The sequence below is a fragment of the Macrotis lagotis genome, chromosome 1 (genome assembly GCF_037893015.1).
Source record: "Macrotis lagotis isolate mMagLag1 chromosome 1, bilby.v1.9.chrom.fasta, whole genome shotgun sequence".
In the NCBI taxonomy this organism is placed as follows: domain Eukaryota; kingdom Metazoa; phylum Chordata; class Mammalia; order Peramelemorphia; family Peramelidae; genus Macrotis; species Macrotis lagotis.
The window spans coordinates 65534642-65556406 of NC_133658.1; positions in this window are offsets into that span (position 1 = coordinate 65534642).

Here is a 21765-nt window from a genome sequence, read left to right on the forward strand (position 1 = left end):
GGGGGGGCAATGGAAAGTCATCAACTTTATTCTCTGCTCCAGTGTCATCAAAGATCAGTGGCAAGATGACTGTTGATAGCCCCAGTTGCAGTATAGTAGAAGGAATGAGTTATTTTCTGGAACCCTGGGTTGGGATCCCTCATCTGTTCTTGGAACATTCGTTTTCACTCTCTGGTCTTCAGTTACTTCCTCCTCTAATAGTGGTGAATAATTATTTGTGTCCTACTTCCCTCCCAGGATATTAAACAGCTCTTGATTTGTGAGGATTGGCAGAAATAGGAATTATTTTTAGAAGCTAAGTGCTCAAGAGAGGCAACATAGGGGAATATAAAGAGACCTGGCTTTGGCATCAGTATTAACTGTGCTCAAGCTCCCACTTTTGAGGATTATTCATTGAAAGATACTGGACAAGTAATTTAGCCTTTCAGTGACCCAGGTAGTTCTCTAAGACTCTAAATGACAGAGCCACTGGTGAGTTGCATTATTTGAGAACTGTGATTTAGAATAGGGGAGAACTTCAACTTAAACTAAACTTCAATGAATTTACACTATCATCACTATCTCCTTTTCACCAATGCAGATGTCCAGCTTTCTATGCCTTCTCCTTCAGTGTGAAAATTTATTAAACTTTTCTCTGAATCTTCCAGAGAGAACCCATCTAATGAAAAGGAGAATTTCTGCTTTTATGATATTCCATGGCTAAAAGTAGAACACTTAGGTTGTCTGTTTCTTATCACTTAACATTCATGGTTTAGATCATCTGTATCTTTTTCATTCTAAGAATTTGTGAGTTTTATAGATATAGGCACTTTCTCTACTAATGTAAATTGCTAATATTTTACATTGTAGGCCAGAGATTTGAAACTAGAAAGGAGCTTAGTGGTGATCTAAATCCAAACTCCCCAATTCAAGGATGAAGATGCTGGGTCTCAGAGAGTTTAAACAATTTGTATTATGTTATACTAGTAATAAGTATTAGAGACAAAAAAGTATTAGAGACAATATTTGAACCTTTGAGCCCATATCTAGCAGACTGGGTGGATGATTTTCAAAAGTGTCATGGCTGTAAAATTTCTCCCCCTTTGGCTAAGTAGGGAAGAATCTTTTTAAAACAAAATCAAGATTCTAAGATGACAAATAGTTTCAATTTGACAGAAATCAAGAGTTTGCCATTTTGTGTTTTTGAGAGTGACAAGGAGCATTTTGGTATTCACAAAGTACAAACTTATCTATGTCCTAGAACAGAAGAAAGGAATAGAGTAATCTATTTCTAATCTCTGGGGTATCTGGGAGAATAAACTGTTCCTTGGAAGGAGGGAAGAAATGGTTCAAATAAAGAAGAAAATGGTCATGAAGAAGCAGAGGGAATTCTGATTATCATCAGGAAATTGAAGTATGAAATGATACGACAAAGGGAAGAGGAAGGACGACTCAACATTTGAAGCAAAATATTAAGTAGGAAGGGTTTACTGTAAAAGGAGAAAAGAACCACTAGTAAGAAATAATAATTTGTATCCAAGAGTCAATGGAAGAGAGATTGCCTAAAGGTAGGACAGCTATATGGTACAATAGATAGCCTCATCTATAGGGAGATTCGTCTTTCTGAGTTCAAATCTGGTCTCAGATACTTACTAGGTCAAGTTACTTATTAGACAAATAATTTGATCCTTTTTTGACTTAGTTTCCTCATCTATTAAATGAGTTGGAGAAAGAACTGACAAACTACTACAATTCTTTGCCAAGAAGATTCCAAATGGATCATAAAGAGTTGGCATGATTGGAATAATTGAACAGGAATAATGGTCAATAGTGGGAGAAGGAAAGGAAGGAAGGGAGGGAGGGAGGAAGTGATAGAAGAAGGAAGGGATGAAACATGGAAGGAAACATGGAAGGAAGCAAACAAACTTTTATTAGGCACCTACCAAATGCCAGGCAATATACTGAGTGCTTTACAAATACATCTTATTTAATGCTCACAACAAGGAAGTGGAGATGAATTATAGGGGCTCATGATTTTTGAGAAGAAGGACTTAACTTAAATAGTAAGATTTGAAAGAGGCAAGAAAGATGTCTACCACTAGTAAGTTTTGGAAAGTCAAATGGATAGAATAAAGAAAGAGTGCTGAATTTGTTTTCAGTAAGACCTTAAGGTCAAATTCTACTTCATACACTTACTGGCTATGGGACTTTTAATATTTCTGTGCTTTACTTTGCTTTTGTTTAAATAAATGGAAGGAATTTGATGATCTCGTCTCATTCTAAATCTATTATGCCACAATCTCATAACCTGAGGGAACCTGGTGTCTCTATGTATTTGTTTTCTTTACTAGGCAACTTCCACTCGTTTGGGGGAAAATTAATGCTTCTTACTCCATTCTTGCACCATTTCTTTTCCCTCCATTATTTGATCTTGTTTCTGTTAAATTTGCATATAGATGATGATGATGAAGATAATAATAAGTATTTCTCTAGTGTCATAAGATATTTTCCCATGTAATAGTTCAAAAGGTAGGTGTTATATTATCCCCATTTACAGGTGAGGAAATTAAGACAGAGACCAAGTGAATTGTCTAGAGTGATGTACCTGTGAAGTGTCTGAAATCAGATTGAATTCAGATTTTTCTAACTTCAGGACCAGAACTCAATCCATTGTACCACCTAATTACATATTGATGCATAAATCTATGTTACCTTTAAGAAATGAGTTGTTTAAATACTATCCTTTGAATCTGCCTAAGTCTCTTTAGCTAGTTTCTCTTTTCGCTAGTTGGAATCATGTCTTCCTTAATCATCAAAACTCACTAAGGAGAGTTTCATGCTTCTCTCAGGTCAGCTTCATCCACAGAACATTAGGTCATTAGATGCTAGATATCTTTTTTTCTTAATTCTTTGAAATACATTTTCTCAAAGTTTAGAATGCACATCAGATATAACCATCTTTCCTCTTTGTCTCTATCATGAACACTATGGTGGAATGTCTACACTTTCTCAAGATTCTAGTTATTTCTACTTAAACAAGAAGTTCTTTCTTGTTTTTCAGAATCCGATTTGTTCCCCTTAACAATTCTGCCTTTTGAAGGACAAATTTATATTGTAGTAAATCATGAAACTTTGGGTTATCCTGCCTTTATAAAAAGAGCAATTCAGAAGTAAACAGGATAGTAGGACATTTAGCAAGCAAATTCATGAAACAAAAGAAACATATAGAAGGTAAGTACAGTGGATAAAGTATTGACACTGCAGTTAAGAAGGCCTGAGTTCAAATCTGGTTTCAGATACCTACTAGCTGTGTGATCCTGAGCAAGTCACTCCATCCCATTTGCCTCATTTTTCACATCTTTTGAATGCACTGAAGAAGAAAATGGCAAACCAATCCAATATCTGTGCCAAGAAAATCCCAAGTGGAATCACAAAGAGTTGGACACAATGAAAATGACTGAACAACAGCAATCATATAGTAAAATAAAAATAATTAAAATAATAATTTATGCTTCAAGAGCTAAGTGAAGCTACTTTAAAAAATTCTCACTTCCCTTGAAGGGATTGGAGAAGAAAATAAATTTCGGAGTCAAAGGTTAAAATTCTGTCTCTGACACTTCTGGTGAGACATTTTCAAGTTTTTATTTGACCTTTTTTTATCACTTTCATTTCTTTTTAAAAAATTATTCTATTTTTCCATGTTTTCCATTTCCTTACATGCAAAGGCAGTTTTCAATATTCATCCATTTGCTAATTTATCAGGTCCACATTTTCCTACCAACCTCCCTTCCTTCCCTCCTCCCCATGGTGGTGAACAATCTGGTGAAAGCTGTACACATTATACAAATTTCTTATCTTCTTTGGATCTCTGAGAATCTCTATAGGTAGACTTCAAAAATGGGCTCAAGGATGGAAGAGAAAAGAAATAAATGATCGTTAATTAGACTAGACCTCACTTTTCCTTGTCCATAAGTTAACCTTTCTGGGGTTGATAATATGGAGAAAGGTTCAATGAAAAGAATGATAAAGAGGGTAGGTTCTGGGGAATCTGGAATCACATGACTTCTAATCAGGAGAGGTCAGAGGAACTATGATTTTCCTTTTCCTTGCTCAAAGGAAATTGGAAAATAAGGGAAGAATGACTCAAATGGGATCAGAGGGTTGGAAAACAGGGTAGTTCACATGATCTTCCAGAAGCAGGGACTCCCAAAACATTGTTCCTCACTCTTTCCCTCTTACTTCACTCCCTGTCTAATCACACATTGAGTATTCTCTGGAGATAGGTATAGAGGGATGATACAAGTGATTCTAGAATGTGAAAGCCTCTGATTCTGCATATAATATTCTTTTTTATGTACTACATTACTTCCATTACAAATTTCTGATAATGGACCTTTTCAGGCCATGATCTTTTCAAATGAAAAGATAGGGAAAGGAAGGTATAAGGGCTATGAAAAAGCAAATCATATATTGGACTAGATGGAGGAAGAAGCAAAGATTTTCCCTTGTAGAAACTCCAACTAAATGAAGGTTATTGACAGAATAAAGATAAAACATTTTTATTCAAAGTCCATGAATGTGGCATTTCAGAGTAGTCTAGCTGGAAAAAAAAATTAATTACATTTATATTTCTTGGAAAGGAGTTCCACAAATTAAATTATTAAAATTAAGAGAACAGTTGATGAAAAGGAGGAAGATTCTGAACAGCACTTTTATTTGAACTAGAAAAGAGATGGAAAAAGAAAAAGAAAGAAACAGAGACAGAGAGAGAATGATAAAGATTGATTTATGGAATTTAGTCTTCAGCAGAATATTGAGAACATGGAAGGCAAGGATCTTTGGGAGTAGCCTGAAGTCAAAACTATGCAAATAAAAGAAACTTCTGGTACATAGTGTTGCTTTAAATAAATAAATAAGCATATGTATATGCATGCATACATAGAATTTATTGGAGGAAAATACAAAATTAAAACGCAAAGCTTCAAATATATTGAATTTGATAATGAATATATGTTAATATATGGGTATATATGTGTCTGTATATATAATATTGTCATATATATTTTCATATGTATGGTATTATCATATATTGTCATATATAGTAATATATAATATATATATATATATATACATATATATATATATATATGTATGTATGATATTGTCAGATCTTCCTGACTCCTGGACCAATTCTTTATTATACCATATTCATATACTTTGTATGTGTATATACATAAATAAATGTTTATATCTATTAATCTAACCCCTATTTGAACCTTCCCTACTTCTGCTTCCACATTAATTTCTATCTTTACTTGGGTATCAAGAGGTGAATTTAAATTTGCCTGAAATTGAAAATCATGAAATCATAAATTATTTTTTTCAAAAAATGTAAAATATGTACACAGGACACTAGTCATATAAAAACTAAAAACTTTGTTCTTTTTTGGGGGGAATAAAAAATAACAAAACTTCTCTCCATGGGCAGTTAGCTTAGTACAATGAAATATCTAGAATAAGAGTCAGAAACCTGGATTGAAGTCTCATTCTTATTATTCACACATTCACTAAGCAGTGATCTTAGATCAATCCCTTTTCTGTGAAGAATTTTTTCCTCAATAGATAATGATAATCCTGGTCCTATATCTTCCAAGGGGGTTGTGAAGGACAGCCCCTGAAATTCCTGAAGTATCCATTTGATCAACTGAGTTTAGTGTTAATTTGGGCAAGAGTACTGGCATTGGCCAGGCATTTGGAAGCCAAGCAATCCATGTTTGAAAATCTCATTACCAATCTCTTCCCTCCAAAGTCATAAACAACCTGAGTGTTTCTGGCAACAAAGATTGCCTTGAATTATAGCATGAAATGTGCCTCTAGGGACAAGTCTATGTTTCAGGATATGTATACCATTCAGTTGTCAAATATCTGAAATGTGATTCTCAAAGGAGTCACAGAAAGCAAGGAAATTGTTAAAATAAAAACTCCAGGATGTAGTGAGGAGACCAGAAGATGTTTCACTCACATGTTTGAGATGTGGAATTAAAGACTATTCTAGCATAACAATAGGATAAGATATTCCATATCTGTGGAAACTGTTGGCTATTGTAGAATGAATAAAAGTCTAATCTGTCCACCTAAGCTTTAGTTATACTCAAATTTTCTTTCTGATTATTTTATGAATCACAACCATCATAATCTTTGTTAGTGGTCCTTCAGTAGCAGTCATTACAATCTTCATATTTCTGAGTCTTTTGTTTAATATCACTAGGCATCTTTGCCTTTCCCAATGGGAAAATGGAAGGGCAGAGACAGATATGTTCAAATTACATAGAATATGACTTATTTACAGGAAACTAAAATTGTATATATAAGATTTGCATAGGGTAATGTAAGAAAGCAGACAAAACCTGTCATGGACTCTGGTTACTCAATATCATTTAAAATCATTTCACTGGTGAGGAGAAATGCTCAGAAAAGAAAGGTGATTCTTCTCAATATCATACCCCTAAGACTGCCCTAACCAAGCCTTCCTTTGCATAGCTACCAGAATAATATCCTAATATTTCAGTCCTAAGAAGTATGCTACTCCCTGATCAGAAAACTATGAGTGGCTCCCAATTGATCACAGCATAAAATACAATTGCCTTACAAGTGCAGCTGGCTGAGATCTTCCACTATTTGGTTTCCACGTATATTATTACATTTACTCTTATTAATTACAAATTTATTAAACTTGACATTCCATCTCCCACATTTGTGCCTTTGCAGTGGGTATGCTATACATTTGTAATGCAGTTTTTCATCCACACATCTCAGAAATCTTATCTTCTTTCAAGTCTCAACTCATGGGTCACATGTTAGGTGGAACCACATTTAAGCTTCCTAGTTGTTACTATCCAAACTTTCCTCAGTTTTCCTTATACTAGACTTGTTTGTAGATGAGAAAAATGCTTATCGCCATCATAAAAGATGCCCAACTATGAGACCATGCTGAAATGAGACTTCCTATAGAACAACTGATTAATCAGTCTTCAGGCCTTCTAGGAACATTGTGTTAAGGTGTTCCTGATTTATTGTAAAAATTTCTATTTTCTAGATTATGGTAACTACTTGGATTATAATTCAGAGTGATATTAATTTTTATATATAATTTGGATACGTATCTGAAATGTTCAATAAACAAGAATCTGGATCAAATCAGGAGAATAATGGTCTGGATTGTGTTTGAAAAAAGTTTTTTTTATTTTTAATTTAATTTTATTAATTAATTAATTTTATTTTATATTACTACAATAATATTGTTGTGAGAGTAATCCACCTCCCCCCAAAAAAGGATGAGCAACCACAAGAATAAGAGAGGAAAAAATGAACTTCATCTGGTGTTCAGATTCTAACTGCTTTGTCTCTGAGATGAGTTACTTTCTTTATCATAAGTCCACCAAAGAAGTTGCTTCAATATTTTTCCCACAGTTGCTATCATTAGCTATATTTCCCTCCACCCTATTCCTTCCCACTTTCCTTTTTTCTATTCTCTCTCTCCTGTCACCCTCTCCCTTCTCAGAAGTGTGTTGAATCTGAGTACCCTCTCCCATGATCTTCCCTCTCTTCTATTACCTATTCCCCTTTTCCTTCCCTCCCCCCATTCCCCTTTATCCCAACCCTTTCATCTCATTTTTCTCTAGGGTAAGTTAGATATTTATACCCTCTTAAGTGTGTATGTTATTTCCTATCTGAGCCATTTCTTATGAGAATGAAGTTCATTCATTCCCCCTTTGCCTTCCCCCATTCCACTCCATGGTAAGAACTTCCTCTTGACTCCTATGTGAAATATCTTAGCCCCTTCTTCCTCTCCTTTCCCTTCCTCTGGTAATTTTTTTTGTCACCAATTGAGTCCATATTTTTATTATATCATACCATCATATTCAGGTCCTTCCTTGCCTTGTCTATATATGCTCCTTCTAATTGCTCTTATGAAATGAGAAAGTTCATATGAGGTATCAGTATCTTCTTCCCATGCATGTATACAAACAGTTCAATATCATTAAGTTCCTCATAGTTAATCCTTCTTGTCCATCCCTTCTATGGTTCAGCTGAGTCCTGTACTTGGAGATCAAACTTTCTGTTCAGCTCTGGTTGTTTCAATAGGAAAGTCTGAAATACCCCTGTTTCATTGAAAGTCCACCTTTTCCCCTGAAAGTGGATGTTCTGTTTTGCTGGGTGGTTGATTCTGGTTGTAAACCAAGATCTTATGCCTTCCAGAATATCATATCCTAAGCCCTATGAACTCTTAATGTAAATGCTACCAGATCTTGTGTAATCCTGACTATATAGTCACAGTGGTTGAATTGCTTATTTCTGGCAGTTTTTAGTAATTTCTCTTTGACTTGGGAGTTCTGGGGCTTGGCTATAATATTCCTGGAAATTTTTCTTTTGGGATCTCTTTCAGGGGATGATTGATGAATTCCCTCAATTTCTATTTTATCCTCTGCTTCTAGGATCTCAGAGCAATTTTGCTGTATTATTTCTTGAAAAATTAAGTCCAGGCTCTTTTCCTGGTCATGACTTTCAGGTAGCACAATAATTTTAAATGATCTCTTCTGGATCTGTTTTTAAGGTCAGTTGTTTTTCCAATGAGATATTTTATATTTTCATCTAATTTTTGTTTTTTTTGTGGGGTACAGTTTTATTACTTCCTGAATTCTAGAAAAATCATCCATTTCCTTTATTTCCATTCTGCATTTGAAGGAGTTATTTTCTTCAGAGAGCTTTTATATCTCCTTTTACAGCTGATCAATTCTGCTTTTGAAAGTATTTTTCTCCTCATTTGCCTTTTGTTTTGCTTTTTCCATTTGACCTAAACTGGTTTTTTTTTTAACATATTATTTTCTTCAGTATTTTTTTGTATTTCTTTCACCAAGTTGCTGACTTGGTTTTCATGATTTATCTGCATCACTCTCATTTATCCTCCCAATTTTTCTTCAACCTCCCTTAATTACTTTTAAAAGACTTTTTTGAGCTCATCCATAGCCGGAGTCCACTTTCTATTTCTTTTAGAGGTTTTGGATAAAGAAGGTTTGATTTTTCACCATATGAGTATGTATTGTGCTCCTCCATGGGCCCAAAATAATTTTCCATGGTCAGATTCTTCTTTTTCCATTGTTTGCCCATTTCCTCAGCCTATGACTGATTCACCTCACTTCCAGGGTTTTGTGGTGTTTTTTGGGACAATCCATAGGGATTGTAATTCCTCTAAGGTCTTATGAGAGGCTTTAGGCCCTTCCTTCTGCCCTGGAGCTATGAGGAGGGTCTCAGTTTTGTTATGGTAGTATGGAAGCCCAAACTACAACCTGGATCTGAGTGTGGGCAAACAGGTGAGTCCTACCCAGTAAGAGCAGAGATACCTCTGCAGTCTCCCCATTCCCTTACTGTCTATGGGCTGAGAGTTCTGGACATGCTGGGTGGCTCTGCCAACACCCACAGCAGGTTCTTACTGCAAGACTGCTCTGAGTCCAGTGCTGCTCTACACTCATTCTGGTGTAACAGAGTTGTTTCACCACCCCTTCTAATGGTTCTCGATGATTGAATCCCACCCCTTCCTGCCACAGACCTAACCATCCAGCTGTGCTGTGCTGTGGCTACTATTGAGTTGCATCTCTTTCCAACCCCCAGTCTTGGTGAAACAGATCTGTCCCAGAGATCTTCCCAGTTGTCTTGGACCTGGAAATTGTATTACTCAATTTTTCTAGGGGTTCAACCCCTCTAAATTTTGGCTAGAAGCTTAGTTTAATGGCTTTTGGAATTTTGGGGGAATGAGTTTCTGGGAATTCCCACCTTCATGCCACCATCTTGGCTCCACCCACAAAAGCAATTATTTTTTTTAAACAAAAAGTCTATTAATAATTCTGAAATAAACAAAGTGTATTTTTACACTAACTTTTTTAAAGTGATGCAACATTTTTAGAGCTATAAAATTATAATCTTCAAATCTTTACAATTCCTAGGATAGGATTTCAACTCAAGTATTTTCAACTCCTGATGATCTTAGAGTCAGGAATATCTAAGTTCAAATCTTGTCCTACATGTTTACCAGTTATGTGACCTTGGGTAAAATATTTAATCTTCTGAGATTCAATTTCATCATTTGCAAAATTAAAGGTTTGAACACAATGAATTCCAATATCCCTTTTAGGTCTAAATCTATGATCTTATGATAATTGAATTTAAGGGTCATCTAAAGGTGATAGTGAATGGTGGTAATGTAAATATCTTCAGAGAAATATGTAACATGAGGGGGGGGATGCTTGTTATTTTGCAAGGGAAAAAGAATAATTTAAAAACAGCAGGTGTATTACCTTAATATCACCACAGTATCAAATGAATGAGAATTCCCATTAGTATATTTACTGATTTAGTATAAGTGGCAAACTCATAGAAAGACAAAGACCAGTCCATAGGATGGACATGAATGGACTGGTTTCTGCATCACTAGGAGGAGTTGCTATAGAAAAGAGATCATATAAGATGGAGCATACTGACCACAGTTAGGTGGCATAGTGAATAGAAAACAGAATGTTGAGTCCAAGTGATTTGAGTTCAAAACTAAATTTAGACAAATGTAACTGTGTGAACCTTTTAAAATCATTTAATCTCTTTCAGTTTCTTGATTTATAAAATAGTAATAATAACAGCATTTAGGATTGTTGTGGAGACAAAATTTGGCAATATTTATAAGGCTTTTTGCAAACCTTAAAATGCAAAATAAATGATTAGCTTTTTCTTGCTGTTCTTATTTTTCTAGTGATTGTTCTTGCTCTCATCTTTCTTGCTCTTATTTTTCTTGTTCTGGCCCTTGTTTTTCTTTTTTTATATACTTGTTTTTATTCCTGACGTTTTTGGTCCTCTTGTTCTCATTCTTCTTTTACTTCTTTTTGCTCTGCTTCTTCTTGTTCTTGTTTGTCTCTTCTTCCTAAACACACAGAAAAATTCAAGTCCTTTGAGGTCAAGTACTATTTTCCATTTGGTCTTTGTACCCCACAACTTTACCTAGAACTTCTGTTTTTTTTTTTTTTTTTAATAAGGCAATGGGGTTAAGTGGCTTGCCCAAGGCCACATAGCTAAGCAATTATTATGTGTCTGAGGCCGGATTTGAACTCAGGTACTCCTGACTCCAGGGCCGGTGCTCTATCCACTGCGCCACCTAGCTGCCCCTTACCCAGAACTTCTTAAACAAGAAAACCTTAATAATGTTTGTTGAATTGATTTAATTTAACAGCTGGGAGGATCTTAGATTGCATCAATTTTACCTTCCTTTTATGGATAAAGGGGGAATGATTGAGAAGACATAAATGGGGGAGGAATAACCCAGTTGGACTGGACCTTAAAAAATGAGTAAAATTTCAAGAAACAAAGGACAAAGCTTTAAAAGGACAAGTAAAGAGAGGTAGAAAAGTTCAAGGTATTTGGGAACAAGAAGAGAGTGTGAATCAGGGGCTCAATTAGAAAAGGAGCCATAAGATTTCAAGCTAACTCATAAATATTGTTTTGGATCTGATATCACAACAGCATTACATGGATCATGGTGTCCTTCAGTCATTTCAGCTATGTCTGACTCTTTGTGACACTATTTGGGTTTTCTTGGTAAAGATGCTATGGTGATTTGCAATTTCCTTCTCCAAATAATTTTATTGATAAAGAACTGAGGTAATTAGTATTAAGTAATTTGCCCAGTAGTCAAACTACTAAGTTTCTGAGACCATATTTGAATTCAGGAACCTGAGTCTTCCTGACTCCATGGCCAGTATATTATCTACTGAGCTTCCTAGATGTCCAGTAGATTTGGGTAATACTAGAAATAATGAATTTGGAAAGTGAAGATCTGAGAATTCATAGCTGTGTAACCCTGGACAACTTATTTACTTTTTCTGAGTCTCAGGGAGCATAAAATAACCCCTCTATCATAGAGTTGTTATGAAAATAAATGAGATGATTGGGGCAGCTAGGTGGTGCAGTGGATAAAGCACCAGCCCTGGAGTCAGGAGTACCTGAGTTCAAATACGGTCTCAGACACTTAATAATTACTTAGCTGTGTGGCTTTGGGCAAGCCACTTAATCCCATTTGCCTTGCAAAAAACCTAAAAAAATAAAATAAAATAAATGAGATGATGCCCTTAAAGTACTGTGTAGATTTTAAATATATAATTCACATATGAATAAGAGTTATTATTCTCATCATCATCATCACCCATTCCTGCTTTGGTATGAAGTAGGCATGAGCTGGGCAATTACATTGGAAATAACCTTTGCATATCCAAATAACTACTCGAGAGGAGAAGACCTATGGTGGAGACACCATAGTATCTGCTAATCTCTTTTCACCAAGCACTCTTCTTGATCCTCAAAGGGTCATTTCATGTCAAGTAATATGCTACTTCTAGTCAAGTTCAATGACGCTCATTCAACATTTTAACACACTCCACTCTATCTACCTAAAGACCAATCTCATTCATTCACCTTTCTTTTCTCTACACCAGTAATTTGCCACATATCCTCTGAAGAGCCTCTGTGGAAATACAATAAAGTTTGCTCTGCAGTGCCTCTCTTAGAGATGGGAGCTTTGGAGGGAATTTATCCTTTGATACTTTAACTAGTGGCACACATATGCTATCTCTTTTTTTCCTAAGCAACTAGAGAATTCCAATTTCCTTACAATAGGTTAGTGATGGGAATTGGACCTGTGATGACTGAGAATTTCTAGATGAAGAAATTCTTTTTTACCAGTTGCAGGTCAATTCTTTCCCAGTAATTTATAGACTTAGATCAATTCCTAGAGCACCAAGGAGTTGTGACCTGCCTAGAATCACATAGTCAATATTTGTCAGAAGCAGACTTGAACCCAGACTTAAAGTTGCATTTAAGGTCAGCTCTCTCTTCATTAGACCATTCTTCCTTGAAATTACTTCATGTCTCCTTCTTGCTTGAAACAGTGAGCTAATACACTATATTTTAGAGTTAAACTTAGAGAGGGCTTTGAACATCAAATAAGTTACAATTTAATCCTGCAAGTAGTGGGAACCAAATATTGCTTCAAATTACTCTCCCACATACTCTTGATTATGATCCAACTCAAATATGAATTACTCTCCAAACTCAACATGCTATTTCTCACCTCTATGCACTCACCTAGATATTTGCAATATGATCCCTACTCTTGACTTCTTAGGATCCTTCTCTTCCTTTAAGGTTCAACTCTTATATCACTTCTTCGATACCTTTATCCTTAATTGGCAGGGACCTCTCCCTACTTTTGATTTTTATTTGTTCCTTCAATTTATACTTTCATTTTTTTTAGGGTTTTTTTTTTGCAAGGCAAATGGGGTTAAGTGGCTTGCCCAAGGCCACATAGCTAGGTAATTATTAAGTGTCTGAGACAGGATTTGAACTCAGGTACTCCTGACTCCAGGGTCAGTGTTTTATCCACTGCACCACCTAGCCACCCCTAATTTATGCTTTCTAAATTAGTTTTCTTTACCTGATTCATCTTTCGTAGATTGTAAGATTTTTGAGCATAGGGACTATTTAATTTCTGATTGTATTTCTAGTGCCTTGTATATATTGTTCAGTTATTTTTATCCATTTGTAACTCATTGTGACCCCATTTAAGGTTTTCTTAATTTTTTTTTATTTAAAGCAATGGGGTTAAGAGTTTCTCACCCAAAGTCACACAACTAGACAATTATTAAGTGTCTGAGGCCGAATTTGAACTCAGGTCCTCCTGACTCAGGACCAGTGCTCTATCCATTGTGCAAACCAGCTGCCACCCATTTAGAGTTTTCTTGACAAAGATAAAAAGTTGGTTTTCAATTTCCTTCTCCAGTTCATTTTACAAATGAGGAAATTGAGGCAAACAGAATTAGGTGACTTGTGCAGGGTCACACAGCCAGTAAATATCTGAGGCTATATTTGAACTCAGAAAAATGAGTCTTCTTGATTTCGGGTCAGTATCACCTAACTGTGCTGCCTAGCTGTTTACCTTGTATAGTGGAGATGTTTAATAAATTTTTATGAAACGGCATCTTTTCCTTCTCATTTTTCTTATAACATTTTTGTCTGAACTTCTTTTTTCTTAATGTGACATATCGCATTTGTGTTCCCATCAGATTCTGTCCTCTCCCTCCTCCCTCATCAGATGGTAAGCATTTTGAAGGCAAAGACTATTGTTATTTTTCATTCTCAGTAACTAGCATAGTGCAAAAGTAGCTTCTGCTAGTTGAACAATATTGAATTGAACCTGGTTTTGATAAATTTATCAGATCACAATAATTGGAGCAATGCATTTTTCCTAGGAGAGTACACTTCAACTCATTCTAGAGTAAAACTCAATGCATACAACTGCAGCAGCATGACCCTGTTTAAAGTTGCCAGATGATCAGATTTTTTAAAATAAATTTATACTTCTTTGCTGTTTTTTTTTCTCCCTTGGCCCTATAGCCTTTTGCCCTCTATCAACAAAAACAACAAAATTTCCTCCTTATACTGCATTAGCCACTGTCATAAGCTATTTACTGCTAACGTTGCTCTCTTTCTTTCTTTTAATAAGTTGCTCCATAAACTTTGCTGATCCGGCTGCCTCTGGTGCAGAATCTCACTTTGGCTCAGCAGCAACTATGAAAAGTTTGGGGACAGGTCCCCATTGCTATAGTTAAAGCTCCATAATGAGCAGAGGTCTTGACTTTGAACCCTACCAAGAGGGGAATGGAAGAGGTAGAGGAAGGGAGGATATATCTCTGAAAGCAAAGGATAAAGTATCCATGACTTTGACTAAAGTGCTCAAGTGAAACACCCTAATAGGAATAGGAACCTGTGCTAGAGTATTGGGAATGGTTTCCTGAGAACATGGACTATGAGCTAAGCCTTTAAATAAGGCAAGGAATCTGTACTCTTTAATTTTTGAGCATGAAGATCAAGATAGGGACCTTAGGACAGCCTTTATTTTCTAGTCCAATTTCTCCATTTTACTGATGAAGAGACTGGGGTCCACAGATAGGAAATGACTGAACTAAAATCACCAAAGAAATAAGAATCAAAGCTCGGGTCCTCTAACTCTAAATTCATTTGCTTTCTTGACAAAATAATGCTATCTAGAGGCCTAAACCTTTTTTTTTTTATTTTTGAAATTTGTTTCAGTCTGACTTATATATTATGAGATGGGGATTAATTTGTTGTTGTTCTTGCTGACTCATATAAGGAGGTTTTTAGTTATCTCTGCAGCTTTGTGACCGCATCGAGGATTTTACTGGCAAAGATACTAGACTGGTTTGACATTTCCTTCTCCAGTTTCACTTGACACATGAGGAAACTGAGTTAAAAAGGGTTAAGCAACTTGCCCAGGGTCATCAAGCTCTTAAGTGTCTGAGATTAGCTTTGAATCTTCATGATTTCAGGTCTAAGTATACTATTCACTGGACCACCTTGCTGCTCAGTGAAGAGACCAGAGTGGTTTGCCATTTATTTCTCCAGCTCTTTTTACAGATGAGGAGATGGAGACAAATAGGGGTAAGTCACACACAGCTAGTAATAACTGAAAGCAAATTTGAATTCAGGAAGATGAGTCTTCCTGAATACAGACCCAGAAAACTAGCTGCTGTTCTTGTTGACTGTTCCTTTTTGATCTCTGTGAGATTTCATAAGATAGCAGAATAATAGAATTTAGAGTTGGGATCCTAGAGTTCAACCTAACCCAATCCTTTCATTTTACAGATGAGGAAACTGAGAATCATAAAGTTACAGATTTCAAAGAATGAAATGAGTTCATCTAGTCCAACCCTTACCTGAACAGAGAATCTATATATTCAGTTTCTGTCTGAAATAGTGTCTAGTGAAAGTCAACCCATTATATTCAAAACAAGACCATTTCATTTTTTGATAGCTCTGACTGTGATAAAGTTTGTGCTCATTTTTAGTCAAAACCTGCTTCACTGCAATTTTAAATATTATATCTAGTGGTACACTCTGGGACTAAAACAGAAGTCTAATGAGGATGAAAATTTGAGTATGAAATCGGAAACAATTCTGACGAGGAAAGAAAGCAGAAGTTGCCTAAAAGATTGATGATGATTCATAGGGTACTCTCCAGTTCATATAGATTAAATTAAAATATTGTATATACGATAGAAAGAAAGGAAGAAAACAGAATATAAATAAGACTATAGTATGCTGCTTTAAAAAAGGAGTCCGACTATCATACTGCCTCCTGTGGGGAGTGAAGGAAGGGAAGTGAGATTGGGGGAAAATTGTAAAATTCAAAACACAATAAAAAAGGTGGAGAGTCAGAGATGCTGAGGTTTTGATTATCTAAGTTTGGTAAGGGAAAAAAAGGTAAAAAAAAAAAGCCTGCTATCTCTCTGTTTATTATTTAAAATTTATTCTGTATGTAACTCATTTAAATGTAGTTGTTTGCATGTTGTTTTCCTCATTAGATTGTGAACTCCTTGAGAGCAAATTGTAACCTGTCTTTGTAATCCCCATTACTAAGGAAAGCATCTAGAACAAAGTAGACACTTGCTGAAAATTTATTGACTGACTGATTTAAAAGATTTCATTTTGTTTTGAATTAGCTGTATTGATAGAAAGGAGAGGATTAAAGAAGGGAGAGGACTATTTTATGATCTACATGGGACAGTATTAATGAACTTCATAGAGAAGTCAACTGTTCAATTTTTTATTTGTTCCTGGTTTTTTTTTTTTGTTTGTTTGTTTTTTTTTGCCTAGGAGAATGACTTTTGCCCTGGAAAGGAAAGAACAAAAATGGCCAATAGGTTATTGAAACTAGATTAGTTTAAAGACAGTAATATAATTGATGAATTAAAATCATCCTGCCTAGATGAATTAGAACATAGGAAATTGAAATAAGTGAGAACTGTGACTGCTGAAACATTACACTACTGAAATATGAAAGATTGTAGAGGATGGGAGAGGCACCTGGACAACTGAAAAAAGGCAAATTTTATTCTGATTTTCAAGAAAAGGAAGATAAATGAGGCTTCAAAATTAAGGCCCAGGAACTACACTTTAATTTCTGGGAAAATGAGAGTGAATCATTTAAGGCATGATCAGTTGACATCTAGAAAAGGAAGTCACAATCACAGAAAGTCCATGTGGCTTGATAAAGAATGGATTATACAAGACTAACATTATTTTCTATTGCGATAAACTTATAACTGGTATATGAGAAAGATCTTATGGTCAGAGGTCATCTAGATCTTAGGATATTATTTATTTGATAAAGTATTGCCTACTAATTTTGTGGGAAAGATATGGAAATGGGGGGTAGAGACTAGAGGTTTGTGTGATCAAATGCACTTGGAACTGGTTTTATGGATAGACTTCTAAGGGTAGTTGATGATAGTTTAACTTAGAAGGATGTCTATAATTGAGTACCCAGGACCAGAAACTTCATCTTGAACTTAGTATGTAACATTTTTATTAATTAGTTTGATATATATATATATATATATATATATATATATATATATATATACATATACACACACACACACACACACACACACACACACATATATGTGTGTGTGTATGTATAGCTGGGAGGGATAACTAAGACAAGATTGCTGAGATTAGATCTTAAAGGATTGTGACAGGGCAGAGCATTGATTGCTATTTAACAAAACAAAATTCAATAGGGATAAATGTAAAGTTTAACATTGGGTTTAAACACTCAACTTCACAAGTACTAGATAAAAGAGAAATTCTTAGATAACATTTAAATTAAAAAAGTGGCATATTATTAAGCTTCCATATGCAGTATAATGTAAAAGCCCCCAAAAGCCAATGCGATCTCAGTCTGTATTAAAAGAGACAAAATTAGGCGCACCTAGGTGGTGCAGTGGATAGAGCACCGGCCCTGGAGTCAGGAGTACCTGAGTTCACATCCAGTCTCAGACACTTAATAATTATCTAGTTGTGTGGCCTTGGGCAAGCCACTTAACCCCATTTGCCTTGCAAAAACCTAAAAAAAAATTTAAAAGAGACAAAATTGGTTAGATCACATCTGGAATATTCTAATTAGTTCTATGTATCATAGTATCATAATTATGCTCATTTTACAAATAAGGAAAAGCATCCACACAGTTATCATGTGCCTGATGCAAGATTTAAACACTGATAAATTGGAGAACATCCAGGAAAAAGACAGTTTTGATGGACAAGAGTTTTAATTTGGGGATCATTTGGAGGACCTGCGTTATTTAGTCTGAAGATGTCAGGAAGGATATGACTGCTATCTTTAAGGATTTGAAAGACTACTTTGTTTGACCTTAAAGAGCAGATCAGCTAGGTTGTGCAGTGGATAGAGCACTGACCTTGGATTCAGGAGGACGGGAATTTGAATCTGTCCTCAGACACTTGCCACTTATTAACTGTGTGACCTTGGACAGGTAATTTAACCCTGATTGTCTCAAATCTAGGGTCAGGGTCACCTCCAGTCATCCTGATTCATATCTGGTCACTGCACCCAGATGACTCTGGAGGAGAAAGTGAGACTGGTGACTTAGCACAGTATCCTCTCACTCAAATCTACTTTACAAGTATGTTATGACATCAGTCCCTGATGTCATGATCTTCTCTAAAAAATGAAGGACAAACTAAACAAAGAGCAAATCAGAAATAGTATGTAAACATTATAGGGGTAGACATAGGCTTAATATCAGAACTAATGATAATCCAAAAGTGGAATGGGCTACCTTTAGACAAAGTATTCTTCTTCATAGGAGGTCTTTAAGAAGAATCTGAATAATCCCTCCTTGAACATAGATAGAGGTTCAATTCTCATATAGGTAGATAAGCTGGTCAGTGAAATTCTATCACATTCTAAAATTTGATGATTCTCTAATTCTACTTTTTCATTACAACTCTTAAAATACCTTAGAGTAGTTCTCATGTCACATGTCCCCTTCATAAGTAGTTTTTCTTTCTCCAAAGTAAACATCTCTAGTAGCTTTATATGGCATTTTCTCCAGTTCTCTTTGCCATCCTAGACATCCACTTTTGGGCATAATGGGCTTGTCAATATTTTTTCTAAAATACTGTCTGCATCTCCTGTCCCTGGAGCAGTACTCTGAGGCTGTGATCACATTCAGATCCTGGTCGCAGTGTAGGCCCCCCATAGAGCAGGGACTCCCCCTCACAGCTCCTTGGCAGAGGGGTGAGCTTGTGGTCATTCACAAACCAGGGGAGCAGTCAGAGCCTCACACACTGAGTTCTTTGTGGGGGGGGGGTGTCCCAATAACATTCAAAAGCTCAGGAAGCACCCAAAAATCAGGCACAGGCTGGGGAAATGAGTAAACAGAAAGGGAACCTGACCATAGACAATTCTTTGGTGCCATGGAAGAACAACCCACACAATCAGAATATAAAAAAGTCCAAGCTTCTGCCTCCAAAGACTCCAGGAAATACACAAGTTAGGCTCAGACTATGACAGAGTTCAAAAAATATTTTGGAAATCAAATAAGGGAGATAGAAGAAAAAACAGGAAAAGAAATGAGAGAAATGCAGGAAAAACATGAAAATGAAGTTAGCAGCTTAGTGAAGGAGATCCAAATAAAATGTTGAAGAAAATAACATGTTAAAAACCTGCTTAGGTCAAATTTATAAAACAATTCAAAAAGTTATTTGATGAGAAGAATGCTTTAAAAAGTAGAATTGGCCAGATTGAAAAGGAGATAAGAAAGCTCTCTGAGGAAAACAAATCCTTCAGATATCTAATGGAGTTAAAGGAAGCTGATGACTTTGGGAGAAATCAAGACACAATAATTCAACATAAAAAGAATGAAAAATTAGAATAAAATATGAAATATCTCATTGAAAAAAACAACTGATCTGGAAAGCAGATCCAGAAAAGATAGTTTAAAATTTAATGGGCTACCTGAAAGTCATGATCAGGAAAAGAGCCTTGACCTCATTTTAAAAAAAAGTTCTACAGGAAATTTACCCTGATATCCTAGAAGCAGAGGGCAAAATAGAAATTGAGAGAATCCACTGATCTCCTGTGCAAAGAGATCCAAAAATAACCCCCAAGGAATATTATAGCCAAGTTTCAGAACTCCCAAGTCAAAGAGAAAATTTTTCAAGGTTCAGAAGGACACAATTCAAATATCATGGAGCTGCAGTCAGGATCACACAGGACTTAACAGCAACTATATTAAGGGCTACTAGGGTTTGGAATTTAATGTTCTGTAAGGCAAAAGAGCTTGAAACGCAATTGAGAATCAACTACACAGCAAAACTGAACATCCTCCTCAAGAGGAAAAGATGGGCTTTCAATGAAACAGGGGAGGTTCAATTCCTGTTAAAATGACCAGAGCTGAACAGAATGTTTGACCTTGAACTACAGTACCCAGGTGAAGCACAGAGAGTGGACAAGAAGGGTAAATTATGAAGGGCTTAATGATGATGAACTGCATATATTTCTGCATAGAAAGATAGTACTTATAATGCTCATATTAACCTTCTCATTTAATAGAGCAGGTAGAAGGAGGTTTTGTACATGAGGCACAGGAGGAAGCTGAATTTGAAGATATAACATATGGTGAAAATGGAGTCAATGGGTGAAAGGAAAATGTACTTGGAGTAAGAGAAAAGAAAGGTAGAATAGGCTAAGATATTTCAAATAAAACATTTTTCATGTAGCTTTTGCAATGGTATGGAAGGAGGGAAGGCGAGGGGAGAAGGAGGGAGCCTTCATTCTCACCAGAAATGGTTCAGAGAGCAAACAGCACACACACTCAATAGGGTAAAGACATCTAGCAGAAAAAGTAGAGAAGGGGGACAGGGGGAGGAGAGGTGGGAATGTGGATGATAGAGGAGAGGATAGATCATTGGATAGGACTGTCAGATATAACACACTTTTTGCAAGGTGCTTGGATTGTGTGATCTGTCAGGAACCATGGGGCCAGGTCATTGCTGGGTCTCGGGTGGGATGAAGGCTTAGGGCCTCCTGGGCCCAAGGCCGGTGCTCTGTCCACCGCAGCACTCTGCTGCCCCACAACACATTTTTGAAGAGGGACAGAGTGAAAGCAGAGAGAAAGTCTAATAGAGGACAGTGGAAAGGAATGGATGGAAGAAATTACTATCAGCCACAGCAACTATGGAAAAATTTGGAAGTAACTGCTATGATGGACTTATGATAAAGGAAGTGATCCACCCAAAATAGAGCTGATGGTATTACAACACAGATTGAAACACATTTTTTCCTCTTTCTTTTACTTTATTTCTCATGAGGTTGTATATTTTGCAGGGGGAGGGGTATTATGTTTACTCAAACAAGAATATTTTAGTATTGTGTATCTAAATTAAAATAAATAAATATAAAAAAACAACTGAACTTAATCAACCACTTGTGTTCTGAGCAGAGCAGGAAAGAATGTGCTGGACTCTACACCTTTCTTTTTTCCTTTCCTTTTTTTTTTTTTAATGAAGGCTAAGATAATGTAAACTATTGTGTCTGCTTTGTCATATTGCTGACTGGCATTAAGCCTACAATTCTTAACCACCCCCCTAGATTTTTTCCCTATGAATCTTGACTATTCATGCTGCCCCTATATATTGATTTTGAGCCTACTTTAGTACCTTTCATTTACCTCCATTAGATTCTACTTTATTAAAACTTTTCCTTTGTTTCATCTCAGAGACTTACTCTATGACTTCATTTCTACTGTGAGTTATATTCCAGGTTACATGCAACTGACTTACAAATAAACTTTTGAAATGGAACCT